The sequence below is a fragment of the Heteronotia binoei genome, chromosome 4 (assembly GCF_032191835.1).
Source record: "Heteronotia binoei isolate CCM8104 ecotype False Entrance Well chromosome 4, APGP_CSIRO_Hbin_v1, whole genome shotgun sequence".
Taxonomy (NCBI): Eukaryota; Metazoa; Chordata; class Lepidosauria; order Squamata; family Gekkonidae; genus Heteronotia; species Heteronotia binoei.
The window spans coordinates 180876818-180897603 of NC_083226.1; the positions used below are offsets into that span (position 1 = coordinate 180876818).

The 20786-nt window shown below is 47.0% G+C and overlaps 1 protein-coding gene across 1 annotated transcript in view; it reads left to right on the forward strand.

Annotated features, from left to right (window-relative positions):
• The first annotated feature begins 1252 nt into the window (after positions 1–1252).
• Positions 1253–20786, forward strand: part of UBAP1 (ubiquitin associated protein 1) — a 60876-nt gene continuing 41342 nt past the window's right edge. The window contains exon 1 of the mRNA XM_060236246.1: positions 1253–1406. The gene's annotated coding sequence lies outside the window, so the exon portion shown is untranslated. The remainder of the gene's footprint in view (positions 1407–20786) is intronic.

Here is a 20786-nt window from a genome sequence, read left to right on the forward strand (position 1 = left end):
TGAAAGAGATGATGTGCTCGGATCTAACAATATGTGTGAAAGAGATGGTGTGCTCGGATCTAACAATATGTGTGAAAGAGATTGTGTGCTCAGATCTAACAATATGTGTGAAAGAGATCGTGTGCTCAGATCTAACAATATGTGTGAAAGAGATCGTGTGCTCAGATCTAACAATCTGTGTGAAAGAGATGATGTGCTCAGATCTAACAATCTGTGTGAAAGAGATGATGTGCTCGGATCTAACAATATGTGTGAAAGAGATGGTGTGCTCGGATCTAACAATATGTGTGAAAGAGATTGTGTGCTCAGATCTAACAATATGTGTGAAAGAGATTGTGTGCTCAGATCTAACAATATGTGTGAAAGAGATCGTGTGCTCAGATCTAACAATATGTGTGAAAGAGATTGTGTGCTCAGATCTAACAATATGTGTGAAAGAGATTGTGTGCTCGGATCTAACAATATGTGTGAAAGAGATGGTGTGCTCGGATCTAACAATATGTGTGAAAGAGATGGTGTGCTCGGATCTAACAATATGTGTGAAAGAGATGGTGTGCTCGGATCTAACAATCTGTGTGAAAGAGATGATGTGCTCGGATCTAACAATATGTGTGAAAGAGATGGTGTGCTCGGATCTAACAATCTGTGTGAAAGAGATGATGTGCTCGGATCTAACAATATGTGTGAAAGAGATGGTGTGCTCGGATCTAACAATATGTGTGAAAGAGATGATGTGCTCGGATCTAACAATATGTGTGAAAGAGATGGTGTGCTCGGATCTAACAATATGTGTGAAAGAGATGGTGTGCTCGGATCTAACAATATGTGTGAAAGAGATGGTGTGCTCAGATCTAACAATATGTGTGAAAGAGATCGTGTGCTCAGATCTAACAATATGTGTTGAAATATGTGTGGAAAGAAAGCAACTTTAAATGCATTCGTCAAGCTTGGGGGAGTGATTTAAAGAGACAAATGCCCTATCTTGGACTAGTCCAGGGGTGGCCAAACTAGTTTAACGTAAGAAGAAAACTCCCGACCTGCAGTTTGGCCACCCCTGCCTTCTCTTGCTCGAATTCTTCTTTCCGCCCCTCTTGCCCCGCCTATGGCTCCCCCCTCCCTCCTGCGACCGCGAACCCGAAATCTCGCTGGAACCCGACGCCCAACATCCTCCGCCCTTTGCCTTTCCTCAGACCTCCCCGCCCGCCTTCCCCTTCCGCGTCGCGTGACCGGCGCCGTGACGCAACACGTCGGCCGAGGGGGAGGGGCCGAGTGAGGCAGGCAGACAAGATGGCGTCGCCCCGTTGCCGAGGCGAGTCCGGGGCGGGGAGGCGGGCCGCGGCCGGCGGGGACTCCTAGTGCGGAGAGGCCGGAGGAGCAGCGGGGGACGAGGCGGGGCCGCCGCGGGGGTGAGTGAGCCGGACCAGGGCTCCGCTGGGTCCCCTTACCCGGGGGGGAGGAAGGGGGCGGCGCACCCCTCAGCCCTGCGGGAGTGGGGTCGCCGTGCGCATGCGCGCTTTGGGCTGGGAAGGAGGGGGAAGGGCAAACGGGGGGGGGGTGCTAAGAAGGCCCTGTTGCTGTCGTTTTCCATTAATACCTTTTATTAGTTTTTGAAGTAAGCAAGTAAATGTCAATATTAATATGTGTATGCAGTTAATTAATCTTATGGAAACAAGTTAGAAACGGGCACAAATACTTACATGCGTGTAATGCGTGTACGGATGTTAAGCTACATAGGTGTCTCTAGACATGCTAACCATTCTCTATTCAAGGAGAGAGGTCAAAATGGATACAGAATTCAAGTTAAGGAAATCGTTCACTGTGGCTGTTGACCTGGGTTCGAATCCCCGCTTGCCATGGAGTGCGCTGCCTTATCTTGGACTAGGTGGCCAAACTAGCTTAACGTAAGAGCCACATAAAATAAATGTCCGATCTTTTGGAGCCACAAGATGTAAATGTCAGATGTTTGGGAAGGAAGGAAGGGAGGGAGGGAGGGAGGGAGGAAGGAAGGAAGGAAGGGAAACAGATCGGGGCAGGAGGGAGAGGTGGAAAGAAAGCAACTTTAAGTGCATTCGTCAAGCTTAGAGAAGTGATTTAAAGAGACAAATGCCTTATCTCGGACTAGTCCAAGGGTGGCCAAACTAGTTTAACGTAAGAATAAATGTCAGGTGTTTGAGAGCCACAATATGTGAGCGTCATGTTTGGGAGCAAAGGAAGGAAGGAAAACAGATCGGGAGAGGGGGTTTGAGAGAGAGGTGTAAAGAAAGCAACTGTAAATGCACTCTTCAAGCTTTTGGCTGGTTTGGTTTGGAGAAGTGATTTAAAGAGACAAATGCCTTCTCCAACTCTGCCAACGGGGCTGTGGAGGCTTCGAGAGCAACACAATATGAGTGAAAGAGCCGCATGTGGCTCTCGAGCTACAGTTTGGCCACCCCTGGACGAGTCTGTGTGTTTGTGTGAGGTTTCTTCCTCCTTGGATAAGCCCTCAATTCCCGCGAGCTCAGCTTCGCCTCCAGATATATGGGTGAGAAGTCCCGCTCTGCCTTCCACGGGCTGTTGTGGTTGTAGCCAAGCGTACCAGGACTTTAATGGGGTGGGGAGATGTGGAACGTTCTGAAAAGTCACAACTGACTCACGGTAACGCTGTAGGGCTTTCGAGGCAAGAGTCCTTCAGAGGTGACTCAGTGGCCTGCCCTTCATGCATTTGCCCTTTTCTGTCGACCCTGCGTGGACTTCCGCCGAGGTCTCCCATCCGAGGAGTAGCCAGTGCTGAGCCCCTGCTTAACTTTTGAGGTCAGACAGGATGAGGCTAGTTCGGCCTTCCTCGTCACGGCTGTGATTTTCTGGGCGGGGAGTATCTTTTCCAGGAATCCCTGCTGCCCTATTTGCTGGGTTAGAGTCTTTTTGCTTTAAGAGCCTGGATGTCGTGATGTCTACAGTATAGGACCAGTGAGTTCAGGTTTGCATTCCTGCTTGTCCTGAAATTTGCTGGGTGACTTGGAAGAAGAAGACGACGACATTGGATTTATATTCCGCCCTCCACTCAAGAGTCTCAGAGCGGCTCACAATCTCCTTTACCTTCCTCCCCCACAACAGACACCCTATGAGGTGGGTGGGGCTGGAGAGGGCTCTCACAGCAGCTGCCCTTTCAAGGCTGGAGTCTCAGAGCGGCTCACAATCTCCTTTACCTTCCTCCCCCACAACAGACACCCTGTGAGGTGGGTGGGGCTGAGAGGCCTCTCACAGCAGCTGCCCTTTCAAGGACAATCCCTGCTAGAGCTATGGCTGACCCAAGGCCATTCCAGCAAGTGCAAGTGGAGGAGTGGGGAATCAAACCCGATTGTCCCAGATAAGAATCTGCACACTTAACCACTATGCCAAACTGGCTCTCAGACTTAGGGGGTGTCGAACTCATTTGTTACGAGGCACCAATCTGACACAGATGAGACATTGTCAGGCTGGGCTGTGTTGTGTTGCGCTGGGCCAAGTGTGTACCTGTTTAAGATTAGGTAGAAGAGACTTGCATTCGAAGCTGGTTCAGGTAGCCGGCTCCAGGTTGACTCAGCCTTCCATCCTTCTGAGGTTGGTAAAATGAGTCCCCAGCTTGCTGGGGGGGAAGTGTAGCTGACTGGGGAAGGCAATGACAAACCACCCCGTAAAAAGTCTGCCGTAAAAACGTTGTGAAAACAACGTCGCCCCAGAGTCGAAAAAGATTGGTGCTTGCGCAAGGGGACCTTTTCTTTCCTACTAGGAGGTTGACTCTGCCTTCCATCCTTCTGAGGTTGGTAAAATGAGAACCCAACTTGCTGGGGGGAAAGTGTAGATGACTGGGGAAGGCAATGGCAAACCACCCCATAAAAAGTCTGCCGTGAAAACGTTGTGAAAACAACGTCGCCCCAGAGTCGAAAAAGATTGGTGCTTGCGGAAGGGGACCTTTTCTTTCCTACTAGGAGGTTGACTCTGCCTTCCATCCTTCTGAGGTTGGTAAAATGAGAACCCAACTTGCTGGGGGGAAAGTGTAGATGACTGGGGAAGGCAATGGCAAACCACCCCATAAAAAGTCTGCCGTGAAAACGTTGTGAAAGCAACGTCACCCCAGAGTCGGAAACGACTTCTGCTTGCACAGGGGACTGTCTTTACCTTTACGATATAAACTTTTTAAAGGACACAGACAAACACAACTAAAAATAAAATAAAACATGCTTAAAACATTAGCACTTGTTGGTCTTAAAGGTGCTTTCTTTGTATTTCTCCCAGGGGATACAGGAAACTGGGCCAAGGAAGCTCTGGCTCTTTCCCTCATTTCCCTGGGGACCAGGTGGGGGGGCCCTCAGCCAATGGAGAAAGTAGAGGCTTTACTCTGTAGCTCCTGTGTGATTGAGCAAGCCTTGCAAAGCAAGTTGAGATGCAGAAGGAAGCAAGAGAGAAGAGAGAAGGAAGCAGACGAGTCCGAGGGCCTGATAAGAGCCCTCCAGGGTCCTGATTCTGCTCCTGAGCTGCATGTTTGACACCCCTGACTTAATCTCTCCCAACCCTGGCCTACCTTACAAGGCTGTTATGAGGATAAATCTCAGGTGGGGGTAAACTGTGTGTGTTCTCCAGAGTTCCTTGGAGGGTAGGATAAAGACGGGCCAAGTAAATAATGAGGTTGCACATTGTACTATTGATCACAGCTCCTGTTTTGTAAAGGGGGGGCGGGGAGGAAGCTGCCAGTAGTGGCTTGCTTGAAGGCCCACCTGGTGAGTTTGTGGGGTGTCCTCCTAGTGGAAGCTTCCTGATAGGCAGATATTTTTGTCACCTGTAGCAGCGCTTAATAGGGTGATTGGTGTGATGTGCTTTGAATGCTTTGAAGTTTTATGCAGTTGCTAAGTGTTGTTGACACTTATAACATGGGGCGGGGCTGGGACTCAGTCACCTGATGAACAAAGTAGGAGCCCGGTAGCAACTTTAAGTTTTATTCAGAATGTAAGCTTTCGTATGCATGCGTACTTCAAACAGGGGAACGGGTTACAGTGGGCAGAACTTACATATAGCTGGTGGGTATTGGTTAAGAATGCAAAGTAGTACAAAGTTAGAATCAGTGCTAAGCTTGAGTTAGCATGAGCTAGCTCACAGATTTTTAGCGTCCAGCTCACACTGGGCAAAGGAAGCTCTGGCTCTTTCCCTCGCTCCCCAGGGCACCAGGTGGTAGGGAGCCTCAGCCGATGGAGGAAATAGAGGCTTTACGCTGTAGCTCCTGTGTGACTGAGTAAGCCTTGCATAGCTTTTCCTTAGCTCAGGAAGGATGACCCCAGAGCACAATAGCATATGCAGTGGCTCACAACTTTAATGCCAGTAGCTCACAAAGTAGAATTTTTGCTCCCAAGACTCTGCTGCTTAGAGGGAACATTGGTTAGGATCAATTCTAACTTTGTATTACTTTAGATTCTTCACCACCACCCACCAGCTATATGTAAGTTCTGCTTACTGTACCCCATTCCCTCGTCTGAAGAACATAAGAACATAAGAGAAGCCATGTTGGATCAGGCCAATGGCCCATCCAGTCCAACACTCTGTGTCACACAGTGGCCAAAATTTGTTTATATACACACACACACATATATAAACACACTGTGGCTAATAGCCACTGATGGACCTCTGCTCCATATTTGTATCTAACCCCCTCTTGAAGCTGGCTATGCTTGTAGCCGCCACCACCTCCTGTGGCAGTGAATTCCACGTGTTAATCACCCTTTGGGTGAAGAAGGACTTCCTTTTATCCGTTTTAACCCAACTGCTCAAGAATTTCATCAAATGCCCACGAGTTCTTGTATTGTGAGAAAGGGAGAAAAGGACTTCTTTCTCTACCGTCTTTATCCCATGCATAATCTTGTAAACCTCTATCCTGTCACCCCGCAGGCGACGTTTCTCCAAGCTAAAGAGCCCCAAGCGTTTCAACCTTTCTTCCTAGGGAAAGGGTTTCAACCCTTTAATCATTCTAGTTGCCCTTTTCTGCACTTTTTCCAATGCTATAATATCCTTTTTGAGGTGCGGTGACCAGAATTGCACACAATATTCCAAATGAGAAGTATGCATGCATACGAAAACTTACATTCTGATTAAAAGTTTGTTGGTCTTAAAGTTGCTACCGGACTCCTACTTCGTTCTGCTGCTTCAGACCAACATGTCTGCCCACCGGAATCAGTTACTTGATATTTGCTTTGCATGTGCAAGGTCCTACGTTCAATCCTTGACATTTCCAAGATCGCACAGTAGAAGACACGTGAGATCACTTTGGAAAGCAGCAGAGCCAGTCAAAGTAGACGATACTGGCCTTGGTAGACCAACAGCCTGAGCTGGTGTAGAGCAGATGAGTCTTCACGTGTAAGTTGTTACCAGCCCAGGTTCAGAGGTCATCTTTGCTATGGTCTTAGAAGGCAAACAGACCGACAAGAGTTGTGTAAGAGTTCCGGTGCTCTCTGAGGCTGGGTGGCTATAAGACAAAGGCGCATAGGCTGCGCAGAAGAGAGGTGGGTGCCTCCTTCTGAAGGTTTTTGCCCAAATCTTTTGGTTTTATTTTAAAAAGCTGAGGGTGACATCTGTACCCAGGAGCTGTGCAGGGGAGACCAACCTGACCAAGCCTATCGAGTGTGCTTTACAGTTGAGTTGTCAGTAAACTTGCCAGCCTCCAAGTGGGCCCAAATTATAATTCCATGCTATGCAATTTCCAGATTTTAAAGCGCATTTCAGTCCGTGGCCCTTCGTCAGGTAAGTTCTATTTCCTTCAAGAGAAAACTATCCGTATATTCATTCCAGAACACACATAAAGGGAAGTTTGTGTATATATAGCTTCCTTTTGGGGCCCCGATTAACAACTTTGCTCAGCTTAACAGCTTATCATGATTCAGAGTTCGGGTCTTGTTCCTCTGTGCCGGTATATCAAATATCGTATGCATTTGTTGAATATGTTTCTTTGTACATTGTATTGTATATCCTTTGTAGCGTCCTTGGACACAGTTTTTTGGGGTTTGTTGGATTTGAGATAACTATACTATGCTCTTCCTTTTCTTACTTTAGAACAGGGGTGTCGAATTCATTTGTTATGATGGCCGGACTGGCATAAATGAGACTTTGTTGGGTCAGGCCACATTGGGTCGGGCCAGGCCATGTGTGTACCTGTTTAAGATTAGGTAGCAGAGAGAGAAATTTTATACAGAACACAGATAAGCACAATTAAAAAAAAACAATTTAAAACATTAACACTCATTGGTCTTAAAGATGCTTTCTTTGTATTTCTCCCAGGGGATCCAGGGAACTGGGCAAAGGAAGCTCTGGCTCCTTCCTTCCCCAGAGGACTGGGGGGGGGGGGGGTTCAGCCAATAGAAGGAAGAGAGGCTTGGCTCAGTAGCTCTGTTGTGCAGTTGAGAGAGCCTGGCAAAGCAAGCTATTGCTCCCCCCAAGGGAGGAGCCTCAGCCGATGGAGAAAATAGAGGCTTTGCTCTGCAGCTCCTGTGCAGTTGAGCAAGCCTTGCAAAGCAAGCTGTGATGCAGAAGGAAACAAGATAAAGGGAGAAGGTAGCAGATGACAGCCAGTTGCTCAGGGCCCTGATAGGAGCCCTCCGAGGGCCTGATTTGGCCCCCGAACTGCATGTTTGACACCCCTGCTTTAGAACCTCCGTGTGGGGCCTGGAGCTTCCCCAGTATCGCAGTTAATCTCCAGACCACGGAAATTGTCTCTCCTGGAAAAATGGCAGCTTAGAGGGCCTTATGTTCTGTGGTGTTATACCTAATGAGGTCCATCTCCTTCCAGAGCCTCACCCTCCCTAGACTCCGCCCGCAAAATCTCCCAGGTATTTCCCAACCCAGAAGTGTTTCTGAGAGTCAGGAGTTCCGTTTGTCAGGTATGGGGCCTTGGGTTAGCCACAGCTATTGCAGGAGTTGTCCTCGAAAGGGCAGCTGCTGTGAGAGCCCTCTCAGCCCCACCCACCTCACAGGGTGTCTGTTGTGGGGGGAAGAAGAATTAGGAGATTGTAAGCCGCTCTGAGTCTCTGATTCAGAGAGATCTGCAGTCGTCTTCTTTGATTCCCCACTCCTCCGCTTGCAGCTGCTGGAATGGCCTGGGGTTAGCCACAGCTCTTGTAGGAGTTGTCCTTGAAAGGGCAGCTGCTGTGAGAGCCCTCTCAGCCCCACCCACCTCACAGGGTGTCTGTTGTTGGGGGGAGTAGAAGATTGTAAGCCGCTCTGAGTCTTTGATTCGGAGAGAAGGGCGGGGTATAAATCTGCTGTCGTCTTCTTCTTTGATTCCCCACTCCTCCACTTGCAGTTGCTGGAATGGTCTGGGGTTAGCCATAGCCATCACAGAAGTTGTCCTTGAAAGGGCAGCTTCTGGGGGAGCTCTCTCAGCCCCACCCACCTCACAGGGTGTCCGTTGTGGGGGAGGAAGATATAGGACAGGGGTGGCCAACGGTAGCTCTCTAGATTTTTTTTTTTTTTTTGCCTACAACTCTCATCAGCCCCAGCCATTGGCCATGCTGGCTGGGGCTGATGGGAGTTGTAGGCAGAAACATCTGGGGAGCTACCCTTGGCCACCCCTGATATAGGAGATTGTAAGCAGCTCTGATTCAGAGAGAAGGCGGGGTATAAATCTGCAGTCTTCTTCAAATGCTTTACAGCCCCCCCCCCCAGATAAAGATCTTTTTGGTCTCTTAATGGGCTGCTGGTCTCAAATCTAGCTGTTGCACAGAGGCGCTCTTTCTGCTGCCCTTGCGGGAAGTAGAGATCCTGTTTCCTAATTCCGGGGAGGAGGGGCGTGTTGCGCTCGGCTTCCAGCAAACTAGCTTTGTGCTTTCTTTCCTTTCCGCATGACTTTTTTGGGAGGGGCTGCCAGTAGCAGCTCTGGAGTCCATTTGGATGACACTTGGTAATACTTGCTTAGAACTTCCTCTCACTGAGTCACAGTTGTCTCGTTCGTAGTGTCGGTTGTCCCAGGTCCATGATGTGATCCTTTAGACAGAGCCTTTTAAAAAGAATAAAGCATATTTTGCTGTTCTTCCAGAAGAACCCTGTTGGAACAGGCTGTGCGCTCTCCCTTTTATCCCCCTCCCCCAAGTAAAGTGATTAAAAGTTTACAGCTATTACATAGCCAAAGAGGTTTTTTTAAAGTGGTATATAGAGAAAAGAGTCTTAGTCACTGAAAACCTCTGGATCCAATGATACTTACTGCCTAGATTCAATAGAATAAGCTGAGCTAACGCTGTAAATAAAGACGATTATCTCTTATGCAGGGTCCATTTGTGAAATAAAAACTGTATATTCTTTGAAGTGGTATAAGGTGTTCTTAGAATCATAGAGTTGGAAGGGACCTCCAGGGTCATCTAGTCCAACCCCCTGCACAATGCAGGAAACTCACAAACACCTCCCCCTAAATTCACAGGATCCTCATTGCTGTCACATGGCCATCTAGCCTCTGCTTAAAAACCTCCATGGAAGGAGAGCCCACCACCTCCCAAGGAGGAAGCCAGTTCCACTGAGGAATCACTCAAACAGTCAGGACGTTCTTCCTAATGTTGAGCCAGAAACTCTTTTGATTTAATTTCAACCCATTGGTTCTGGTCCTACCTTCTGGGGCCACAAAAAACAATTCCACAGCATCCTCTATAGGATAGCCCTTCAAGTGCTTGAAGATGGTGATCCTATCACCTCTCAGCCGCCTCCTCTCCAGGCTAAACATCCCCAGCTCCTTCAACCTTTCCTCATAGGACGTGGTCTCTAGACCCCTCACCATCTTCGTCGCCCTCCTCTGGACCTGTTCCAGCTTGTCTATATCCTTCTTAAAATGTATTATGCTTGTAAAGAAGAATATAAGGATTGTGGGGGGGGGGGGGGTTTCTCTCAAGATGGATGAAGGATAAGAGCGTAAAAGTGTAATCTGAATAATGAGTATTCTTTAACTTAAAAGTGATGAATATGTGCTTTAAAGTGATCTGTGTAGTGTCTTACAAACAGAACAAATGCTATGAGTGTTCCTCTGTGGGTTGACGCTTACACATGAACACGTGAATCTGTTTTGCACTGAATCAGACCTGTGGTCTATCAAGGGCAGTCTTGTCAACTCAGACTGGCAGCGGCTCTCCAGGGTCTCAGGTGGAGGTCTTTCCCATCACCTCCTGCCTGGTCCCTTTAACTGGAGATGCTGGGGATGGAACCTGGGACCTTCTGCATGCCAAGCAGAGGCTTTATCACTGAGCCACAGCCCCTCCTGTAGAAAGCCACTGTCAGCCTTTGGCTGGTGAGCCAGCTGCAGTCCTTCCTAAGCAGGTAACATCCTGCCACTGTCATACATTTCCTGGTAATATCTAGACACTGCAGTGATGTTGTTGTAGGGCTGCTCTTGAAGGCAGTCTGGAAGCTACAGTTGGTACAGAATTCTGCAGCCAGAATGTTGACTGGAGAGGGGACCTAGCGACCATATCATCACAGTCTTACCACTACACGTGCTTCTAATTTTGCTACCAGGCTCCATTGAAGATGCTGGTATTAACCTCTAAAGCCATGTACAGGTTGAAGAATCACCTGTTCCCATGGGTACCTATGCTTCCACTCTGGTCATCTTTGGAGGCTCTGCCTCTAGCGCCCCTGCTGTTGGAGAGTTTCTCAGCCATGATGCAGAACTCTTGTCCATCTTCCTCTATCTTTGTCTTCTGCCAATGTGTAAAGACTTTGTTAGTGGTCTGTGTCTCACTAAGATTTATGCCCTGTGCTTCTCTCCGAATTAGAGTCTCAGAGCGGCCTACAATCCTTTATCTTCTTCCCCCACAACAGACACTCTGTGAGGTGGGTGGGACTGAGAGAGCTATGACAGAAGCTGCCCTTTTGAGGACAACCCCTGCGAGAGCTATGGCTGACCCAAGGCCATCCCAGCAGCTGCAAGTGGAGGAGTGGGGAATCAAACCCGGTTCTCCCAGATAAGAGTCGGCACACTTAACCACTACACCAAACTGGCTCTCACAGAAGCTGCCCTTCCAAGGACAACTCCTGCGAGAGCTATGGCTTACCCAAGGCCATTCCAGCAGCTGCAAGTAGAAGAAGAAGAAGAAGATATTGGATTTATATCCCGCCCTCCACTCCGAAGAGTCTCAGAGCGGCTCACAATCTCCTTTACCTTCCTCCCCCACAACAGACACCCTCTGAGGTAGGTGGGTCTGAGGGAGCTCTCATAGAAGCTGCCCTTTCAGAGACAGCTCTGCAAGAGCTATGGCTGACCCAAGGCCATCCCAGCAGGTGCAAGTGGAGGAGTGGGGAATCAAACCCGGTTCTCCCAGATAAGAGTCCGCACACTTAACCACTACACCGAAATGGCTCACCAGTTATTGATCCTCCTCTCTAGTTGTTTTGTTATGAGTGTTTGTGTTTATATGTTTTATTCCTTTGTTTAAACGTTTTATATACACTTATGTTTCGGAAACTGCCTTTAATGTCATCGTGTTTTAATGTTCATTTGAGGACGTTAGAACAACAGGAAAGGTGCCTCAGTCATCGACAAAGTTGATAGTCATGTTAATGAGGAAATTAGTTTGCTGTTGTATGAAACGCTCTAATTAATTTCAAAACGGTTATCACGAATTATAAGCTTTCAGCAAGGTTAGGTTCTCTCGGTGACTTGACTTCACCACCTTGTTTATCTGTTTGTAACCGTTTATCCTGTTCTAAGCATTTACACAGTGAATTTCTGCTTGGAAGATTTTGAGATGGAATTCGCGCCCACCTCTCTGCCTCCTCCCCTTGGGCAGTCTTCCCTTTAATCCGAATTCCCAGCTTGATTTTCTGAGTTATGACTCAGGCAAATTCATATTGAATAACTATTGTTGGGTGCCACTGAACTTTGGTTTTATGTGGAGAACAGGGTTCCCTCTTAGTGTGAGCTAGCTCACAGTTTTTTAGCCTCTGGCTCACACATTTTTGTCTTAGCTCAGGAAAAATGGCCCCAGAGCACAATAATTTAGGCTCACAACTTTAATGCCAGTAGCTCATAACTTTAATGCCAGCAGCTCACAAAGTAGATTTTTTTGCTCACAACAAAACTCCACGGCTGAGAGGGAACATTGCTGGAGAGAAGAACAATTCACTCGGTTGTTTCTTTCCTTTGGGTTTTAATCTTGAAGTTTCGTGGTCAGCCTACGGTTTCAGAAAAAAGAAAAGAAAAATGAAATAAACTGAAATAAATGCAAAGGTAGCTAACGCTTAAGTGGGCAGCAGTATTCCCTTTAAGCTGCAGAGTCTTGCGAGCAGAAATTCTACTTTTCCTGGCATTAAAGTTGTGAGCCGCTGCATCAATTAGTGTGCTCTGGAGTCATCCTTCCTGAGCTAAGACAAAAATCTGCGAGTTGGAGGCTAAAAATCTGTGAGCTAGCTCACGCTAACTCAGCTTAGAGGAAACACTGTTCAGCAGCAGACCAATTCTTTTTATTTGGACTTGGCTAACTTACAGTAGGGAAATCTTTGCTATGCCGCCAGGTTGGCGTAAAAATCACGGGGTTAATGGGCGAGTGTCCATCTCTCCTGCCTCCCTGAATAAATATCCTCCTCCCACCATTATGGTTATAGACCAAGATGGGCTGCCATGTTAGTCTGTCTGTAACAGTAGAAAAGGAGCCCCGTGGCACAGAGCGGTAAAGCTGCAGTACTGCAGTCTGAGTTCTCTGCTCACGACTCGGGTTCGATCCCGGCGGGAGCTGGGTTCAGGTAGCCGGCTCCAGGTCGACTCAGCCTTCCATCCTTCCGAGGTGGGTCAAAGGAGTCCCCAGCTTGCTTGGGGCGGGGGGGGGGGGGAGCGGAGATGACCGGGGAAGGCAAGGGCAAACCACCTTGTAAAAAGTCTGCCGTGAAAATGTCGTGCTGCGACATCACCCCAGAGTCGGTAACTTTTTTTTTTAAGCAGTAGAAAAGAGCAAGAATCCAGGAGCGTCTTAAAGACTAACAAAATTTGTGGCCGGGGGGGGGGGGGAGCTTTCATTAGTCACTGCTCATTTCAGTCTAAGACACACAGAAATTTAATGTTTAAGGTGATCCTGATCCTGGACTCCTACTTTGTACTACCAACATTATGGTGGTAGGCTTTCCCCTTACACAGTGATTTTCTTGGACTCGGGATTCATCAGGTTATGTACTTCTGTAATGAACTGTAGGCCCAGAAGCAATGATGATTTCCGCTGTTTTTGATCGGTTTTCTTCTCCACCAGCCTTTTTTGTATTTGTATTTGCTTGTACATAAGGGAGGATTGTTCCAGTTTGGTGTAGTGGTTAAGTGTGTGGACTCTTATCTGGGAGAACCGGGTTTGATTCCCCACTCCTCCACTTGTACCTGCTGGAATGGCCTTGGGTCAGCCATAGCTCTCTTATCTGGGAGAACCGGGTTTGATTCCCCCCTCCTCCACTTGCAGCTGCTAGAATGGCCGTGGGTCAGCCATAGCCCTGGCAGAGGTTGTCCTTGAAAGGGCAGCTGCTGTGAGAGCCCTCTCCAGCCCCACCCACATCACAGGGTGTCTGTTGTAGGGGAGGAAGATAAAGGAGATTGTGAGCCGCTCTGAGACTCTTCGGAGTGGAGGGCGGGATATAAATCCAATATCTTCTTATCATCTTCTTCTTCTTCCCTAAGAGGGGTGTAGTCCTTCTCTTCCTGCATGGAGCTCCAGGAAAGCTGAGGACTCAGGACTGGCCTTTTGGAAGGGAAAAGGTTACCAGTTTGGTGTAGTGGTTAAGTGCTCAGACTCTTACCTGGGAGAACTGGGTTTGATTCCCCACTCCTCCACTTGCGGCTGCTGGAATGGCCTTGGGTCAGCCATAACTCTGGCAGAGTTGTCCTTGAAAGGGCAGCTTCTGGGAGAGCTCTCTCAGCCCCACCTACCTCACAGAGTGTCTGTTGTGGGGGAGGAAGGTAAACGAGATTGTAAGCCACTCTGAGATTCAGAGTGAAGGGGAGGGTATAAATCCAATATCATCTTCTTCAGTCCCAGCACACGGACTGGTGGGCTCTCCTTCCTTGGAGGTTTTTAAACAGAGGCGATATATATTGTACGTCTTGATGAGTTTCCCGTATGAAATAATATACATCTTGATGCGTTGTCCATGTCGCATTTCAAGAATATTTATCAGCAGTCACTCCGCGGGTGAACCTCTCCGTGTGAGTAAGGTGCATTCCGTAGATGGCGAGTTTTATGTATGTTTTTTTTGTTAAATTTATGGCGTTAAATTTTGAATTTCACTACTGAGGAAGACACTTAGCTTGAAACACACTTGGTATCGGTTCGTGTTTACGGATATAATCTGTACCTTTTAACCTGTATTGATATGCTTGGACTTTTGAATGTATAATTATATATGATCAAGGCTTTTTTTTTAAAATTTAATTTTCATTTATTAATTTTTTTTTAAGCTGGAACGCACAGGAACGCAGTTCTGGTTGGCTTGGTGTCAGGGGGTGTGGCCTAACATGCAAATGAGTCCCTGCTGGGCTTTTTCTACAAAAAAGCCCTGCGTGGCACAATGGTGGCATCAGGGGGTGTGGCCTAATATGCAAATGAGTTCTTGCTGCGCTTTTTGTACCAAAAAAGCCCAGTATATGATATTTTGTACATTAATACTATATGCATAGCTATATCATAGTTTCAGTTTGGGGTGTTTTTTGCCTCAACCTTTTGGTTCCCTGTCACGTACAGAGTTCAGACTGGCTGGCTATTGCTCAGAAACTCAGAAGGCCTGTTGTGCATCGAATAGCTTTCTTCCCTGAAAGCGGTTTTATTCCTGATGATCTTGTTGGATTGATGTTTCAGTAACTGGAGGTGGCTTTAAGAGAAGCTTTTAACAAGGGTTTTGCAGCTTTGTATGGAAGGCGCTTGCAAACAAAACATACAATATATCGGTGTCTTTGTCTAGATCTATGGTGTAGCTGTCTTTGGAATGCTGGATGCCTTTCTTGCAAAGATTATTGGAACACACAAAAGTGCAGAAATGGCTAATGAAAGAACAAGGCTTTCCAGCTGAGGGAGAGAAAGAGGAGAAAAGCAGGAAATGTGAAATACAAGAGGTCTATAAATTATGAGGTAGGGAGTAAATGGATAGACTTTTCCCCCTAGTCGTAGAGCTCACCTTGGCGCAGTGAGATTGATTGGCAGCAGATTCAAGACATACTGGAGAAGAATAAACTTGAGATGTTTGAGAACCACAGGACATGAACATCAGATGCCTGAGAGCTACAAGGAAGGAAGGAAGGAAGGAAGGAAGGAAGGAAAACTAGATGGGGGGAGAGGTGAAAAGAAAGCAACTTTAAGTGCATTATCCAAGCCGCTGTCTTGGCTTGGCTTGGAAAAGTGATATAAAGAGAGAAATGCCTTCTCCAAGCTGGCCAGTGGGGTGGTGGGAGCTTTTGAGAGCCACACAATATATGTGAAAGAGCCACGTGTGTCTCCTGAGCCACAGACTGGCCACGGCTGCTTTAGGCTGTGGAATCTTGAGAGCAAAAATTCTACTTTGTGAGCTACCGCATAAATTAGTTTGCTCTGGGGCCATTTTTTCCTGAGCTAAGACAAAACTGTGTGAGCCAGAGGCTAAAAAATTGTGAGCTAACTCACACTGGCTCAGCTTAGAGGGAACACTGGTCAAGAGTAGACAATACTGACCTTGCTGGACCAGTATAAGGCAGCTTCATGTGCTCAGATACGTGTGTTGGAAGTGTATCCTTTCCTTACTAGGGCGTGTTCTGGAAGCACCTAGCAGGTGAACGCTACAAATAGGACATCAGCCAGATGCTGATCAGCGATTCTTTGGTCTGATTCCGCTTGGCTCTCATGTTCCAGTTTTGACTATTGAAGCATTATGTGTGGGCCATGCTCATGATGGACGACTAGACACAAAAGAGAGTCAGCAGATGTTCACTTTGAAAGTGCATCGATGGGGGAAAGCGAGCTCTAGCGATACAGGTTAATTTTTAAAGTGAACTCCTGACTAATTTATAAAAATTGGTTAATATTATAAATGCGGAATGCCTTCTTGGAAGAGGCCGTAAGTCCGTTATCCGAGCTGCAGCTACCTTATCGGTTTGGTTCCTGGGTGATAAAGAACGTGTTCTGAAGAAGAAGACTACATTGGATTTATATTCCGCCCTCCACTCAATCTCCTTTCCCTTCCTCCCCCACAACAGACACCCTGTGAGGTGGGTGGGGCTGAGAGAGATCTCCCAGAAGCTGCCCTTTCAAGGACAACCTCTGCCAGAGCTATGGCTGACCCAAGGCCATTCTAGCAGCTGCAAGTGGAGGAGTGGAGAATCAAACCCGATTCTCCCAGATAAGAGTCTGCACACTTAACCACTACACCAAACTGGCTCTCCCAGAAGCTGCCCTTTCAAGGACAATGTGAGGGCTATGGCTGACCCAGGGCCATCCCAGCAGCTGCAAGGGGAGGAGTGGGGAATCAAACCCGGTTCTCCCAGGTAAGAGTCTGCACACTTAACCACTACACCAAACTGGCTCTCCCAGAAGCTGCCCTTTCAAGGACAGTGTAAGGGCTATGGCTGACCCAAGGCCCTTCCAGCAGCTGCAGGGGGAGGAGTGGGGAATCAAACCCGGTTCTCCCAGATAAGAGTCTGCACACTTAACCACTACACCAAACTGGCTCTCCTGTAAATTCCTGTAAACTGAATAAGTCAAAGCATGATACAGAAGGAAGCACAGCTGTAACATGGACCACAACTGTGGTGAGCTTAACAAGGATAGTGGCCCAGGAGCATTACGGAGAAATCCTTTTTTTCTGTGGAGTATGCCTCTGTGTTGTTAAAAGGAATTCAATTCTTACTGCATTTTATCTTATTATTTTCATTGATAGACTGCCTTTCTTACGTAGGCCCAAGGTGGATTGCAGGTATGATAAAATATCTGAGTCAGTGAGTAAGCAGATTACAAAATAGAACTTTTCCCCCCACAGTTACTTTATTTTATTAAATCCGGTCCAACACAAGAGGAACATAGGGGAAACAAATAACAGAAATACTCCAACATACAAGAATCCAGTTTAGATCATTGGATGCATATAGCAAGCAATTTACAAAAACAATACATAATATGCTAGGTATTAAGAATTAAGAAAAAGTCTACAATTTATTCTAGTAGGCAAAAAGGAAATATTCCCAAAGAATTCCAAAACCGGGGCCCAAAGCAAATCATAATCTATAGCCAAATCAGTATCATTTTCGAAGAAAGGGTTATTCATTGTCTTGCCCATTACATACTGGTCCCATAACTTATCATACTGCATTTCAATTGTGGAAGTATGTGGGGGTTTCCAATTTTTAGCAATCATCATACGAGCTGTCGCCAACATGGTCGAGATTAAAGATTTCTGATCCTTACTCACCAATTTATCAGGCCAGATATCAAAGAAGTTAAAATCTACTGGAATGGTTAGATCGAATACAAGTTTTATTTGCTTTCCCACTTTATTCCAAAAGTTTGGCACTGTGGGACATTCCCACCGCATGATAACGTTTTAATCTAACAGCAGAGATTCCTCTTATTTTATAAGACACACTAATGCAGTTGGGCTGGGATTGTAGAATGGTGGTGGTGAGAACCAGAACAACTCATGCAAACATGTCTGTTGAAGGCTACAAGACAGTCATTAAAGCACACAAACTTATCTGCTGAAGGCTACAAGACAATCAGCGTAGAAAAAGCTTTAATCCCTAATAAAAGTGGCTCCCTTGAACTGTTACCTCACAGCTCTGCTCCCTGATTGTAAACCGCTCTGAGTCTCTGTTTCAGAGAGAAGGGCGGGGTATAAATCTGCAGTCTTCTTCTAGATTAGCAGCAGTTCTGTAGATCTTGAGTCTGTTGCCATTGCCGTTTTTTGGTAGTAGGAAACATACGGGACACATGAATGACCTGGCTTGCAAGGTGGGATCTTTCAGAGATGACCAGGAGCCACTGACAGGAGCTCTGCCTATAACAGTTGCCTCTCAGAAGGCAAATCTCAAAAGCTGCCCACCCTTCCAGCAATAGTCCCACCACTGAACATAGCAAAGGCTTGGGAGTTCTGAAAATTGGTTTGCACTTCTTAGAACTTACTTCTTTGACATGGAGTGAGCCACTGCTTAAAAGGTTCTTCTTTGATGCTAGCTGTCTTAGAACAGGTGATCTTACAGTTTTTATGATGGGCAGGCCTTGAATTCAGTAGGAGCTCATAGGAGTACAGCTCCTGAAGCTTTCTGAGTGTTCCCCCACCTACCTTGTCCATTGAATAGTAGGTGCAGCTGCATAACAATCCCTGGATGAGGAGAGCGGGCAGCCAGCCAGCCACCAGGGGCTTTGCCACACCCCCAGCAGCCCTCATTAACCCCTGGAGAAGAACATAAGAGAAGCCATGTTGGATCAGGCCAATGGCCCATCCAGTACAACACTGTCACACAGTGGCCAAAAATTTTTTTATATATACACAAACATACACACACTGCGGCTAATAGCCACTGATGGACCTCTGCTCCATATTTTATCTAACCCCCTCTTGAAGCTGTCTATGCTTGTGGCCGCCACCACCTCCTGTGGCAGTGAATTCCACATGTTAATCACCCTTTGGGCAAAGAAGTACTTCCTTTTATCCATTTTAACCTGACTGCTCAGCAATTTCATCGAATGTCCACGAGTTCTTGTATTGTGAGAAAGGAAGAAAAGGACTTCTTTCTCTACCTTCTCCATCCCATGCATAATCTTGTAAACCTCTATCATGTCACCCCGCGGTCGACGTTTCTCCAAGCTAAAGAGCCCCAAGCGTTTTACCCTTTCTTCATAGGGGAAGTGTTCCAGCCCTTTAATCATTCTAGTTGCCCTTGTCTGCACTTTTCCCAATGCCCGCAGCACCCTTACTTCTTATGTGATTTTGGGCAGCGGGTGGCTTCCTGACCTTTTGACGGGGTGGGGGGGGGGACAACGAAGGAGAGCCCCAGGTGAGCAAGGCCTGCTTGGGCTGGCTGGATCTGTAGCCAGCCCAAGCAGGCCTCACTCGCCCGGGGCTCTCCTTTCTTGCGTCGGTTGCTTTTGCCTGGTGCGGGGCAGCTTATGCTAATGAGCTCTGCCACCTATTTTTCTACAAAAACGACCCCAATGATGGGTATTTTTTAAAAGCTTTCAGCAAGCTTAGGACTGCTGTAGATGGGAAAAGATGAGAAGCGTCTTAACCTCTTGGAAGCAAGATCGGAAGCGCTTGTCCTTAGTCCAGTTTTTACCATGTGACTCAGATGTGAGGGAGGGAGGAATCTCACCCTCTGCATGCTCCTCTTCAGCATGGTATGTTGACAAGGCCCCAGGGTGATGTCTGCTGTGAGAACGTCCAGTGTAATTGGTCTCGCTTGACTGTTATCTGAATGTAAAAAGCTTGACTGTAACATGTCAGGTAGCACAGTCAGATTACTTAGAATTAAATATTCAGTGGGATGTACTCTTAGACAGTCGTGTTTGCACACTCCATGTCCTTTCCACTTCCTTTTTCTCTTACATGTGACAGATCTGTCAAGACTTGAGATGTGAAGGCCCAGGAGAGCAAACTGTAAAACCGAAGACCTTTTTTTTCCCCAGTGTTCCAACAAAAAAATATAGGAGGTTTGGGGGGAACGCTGGCGAAAATATCCTGTGAAATACCTTCACTTTTGGAATGAGTTAAATGCTGCTTGCGACGTGGTTTTTCTTAGAATGTGTAGCTTGTTGTACGGTGTACGGTGCTGGAAAGTGTCAAAGAAGCCCGCCTAAGATCTACTAGGGACAGGGCCTTCTCTGTTATGGCCCCTACATGGTGGAACCAGCTGCTGGAGGAGGTGAGGGCCCTGCGGGACCTTATTCAGTTCCGCAGGGCCTGTAAGACAACCCTCTTCTGGCTAGCTTACACCTAACTGACATAGGAAATTAAATGTAGCTCTACCAGATTCTTGCTATGCATACTGCTGTAATGCTTAATGTTTTTAAGGTTTTAAATGTTTTGAATGTTTTAAATGTTTATATATTTAAATACCAATTTAATTTTATGTTTGACTATCTGTTGTGAGCCGCCCTGAGCCACCTTGGTGGGAAGGGCGGGATATTAATCATAAATAAATTTTAAAAAAATCCAGTTGTAACTGGTTGTTGGTAACCCAGTTGGGTTTTCAAGGCAAGAGACATTCAGAGGTCGTTTGCCCATGCCTGCCTGTGCACAGCCACACCGGACTTCCTCGGTGGTCTTCCATCCGAGTAAGAACATAAGAGAAGCCATGTTGGATCACACCAGTGGCCCATCTGGTCCAACACTCTGTCACACAGTGGCCAAAACCCAGCAGGTGCCATCCGGCAGTCAACCAAGAGCCTTCCCACCGTGGACCCCCAAGTACCAGGAATATAGAGCATCACTGCCCTAGGCTAGAATGTTCCACTATACCTTGTGACTAATAGCCACTGATGGACCTCTGCTCCATATGTTTATCCAGTCCCCTCTTGAAGCTGGCTATGCTCCTGTGGCAATGTATTTCATGTGTCAATCACTCTTTGGGTGAAGAAGTACTTCCTTTTATCCGTTCTAACTCGACTGCTCAGCAATTTCATTGAGTGTCCCTGAGTTTTTGTATCGTGAGAAAGGGAGAAAAGGACTTTTTCTCTTCCTTTTCCATCCCATGCATGATTTTGTAAACCTGTCACATCACCCCTCAATGTCCAACCAACGCCGACCGCTCCTTAAGCTTCTGAGACCTGACGAGGTTGGGCTTTACGAGCGACGCCAAAAATTTCAGAGCCACACTTGTT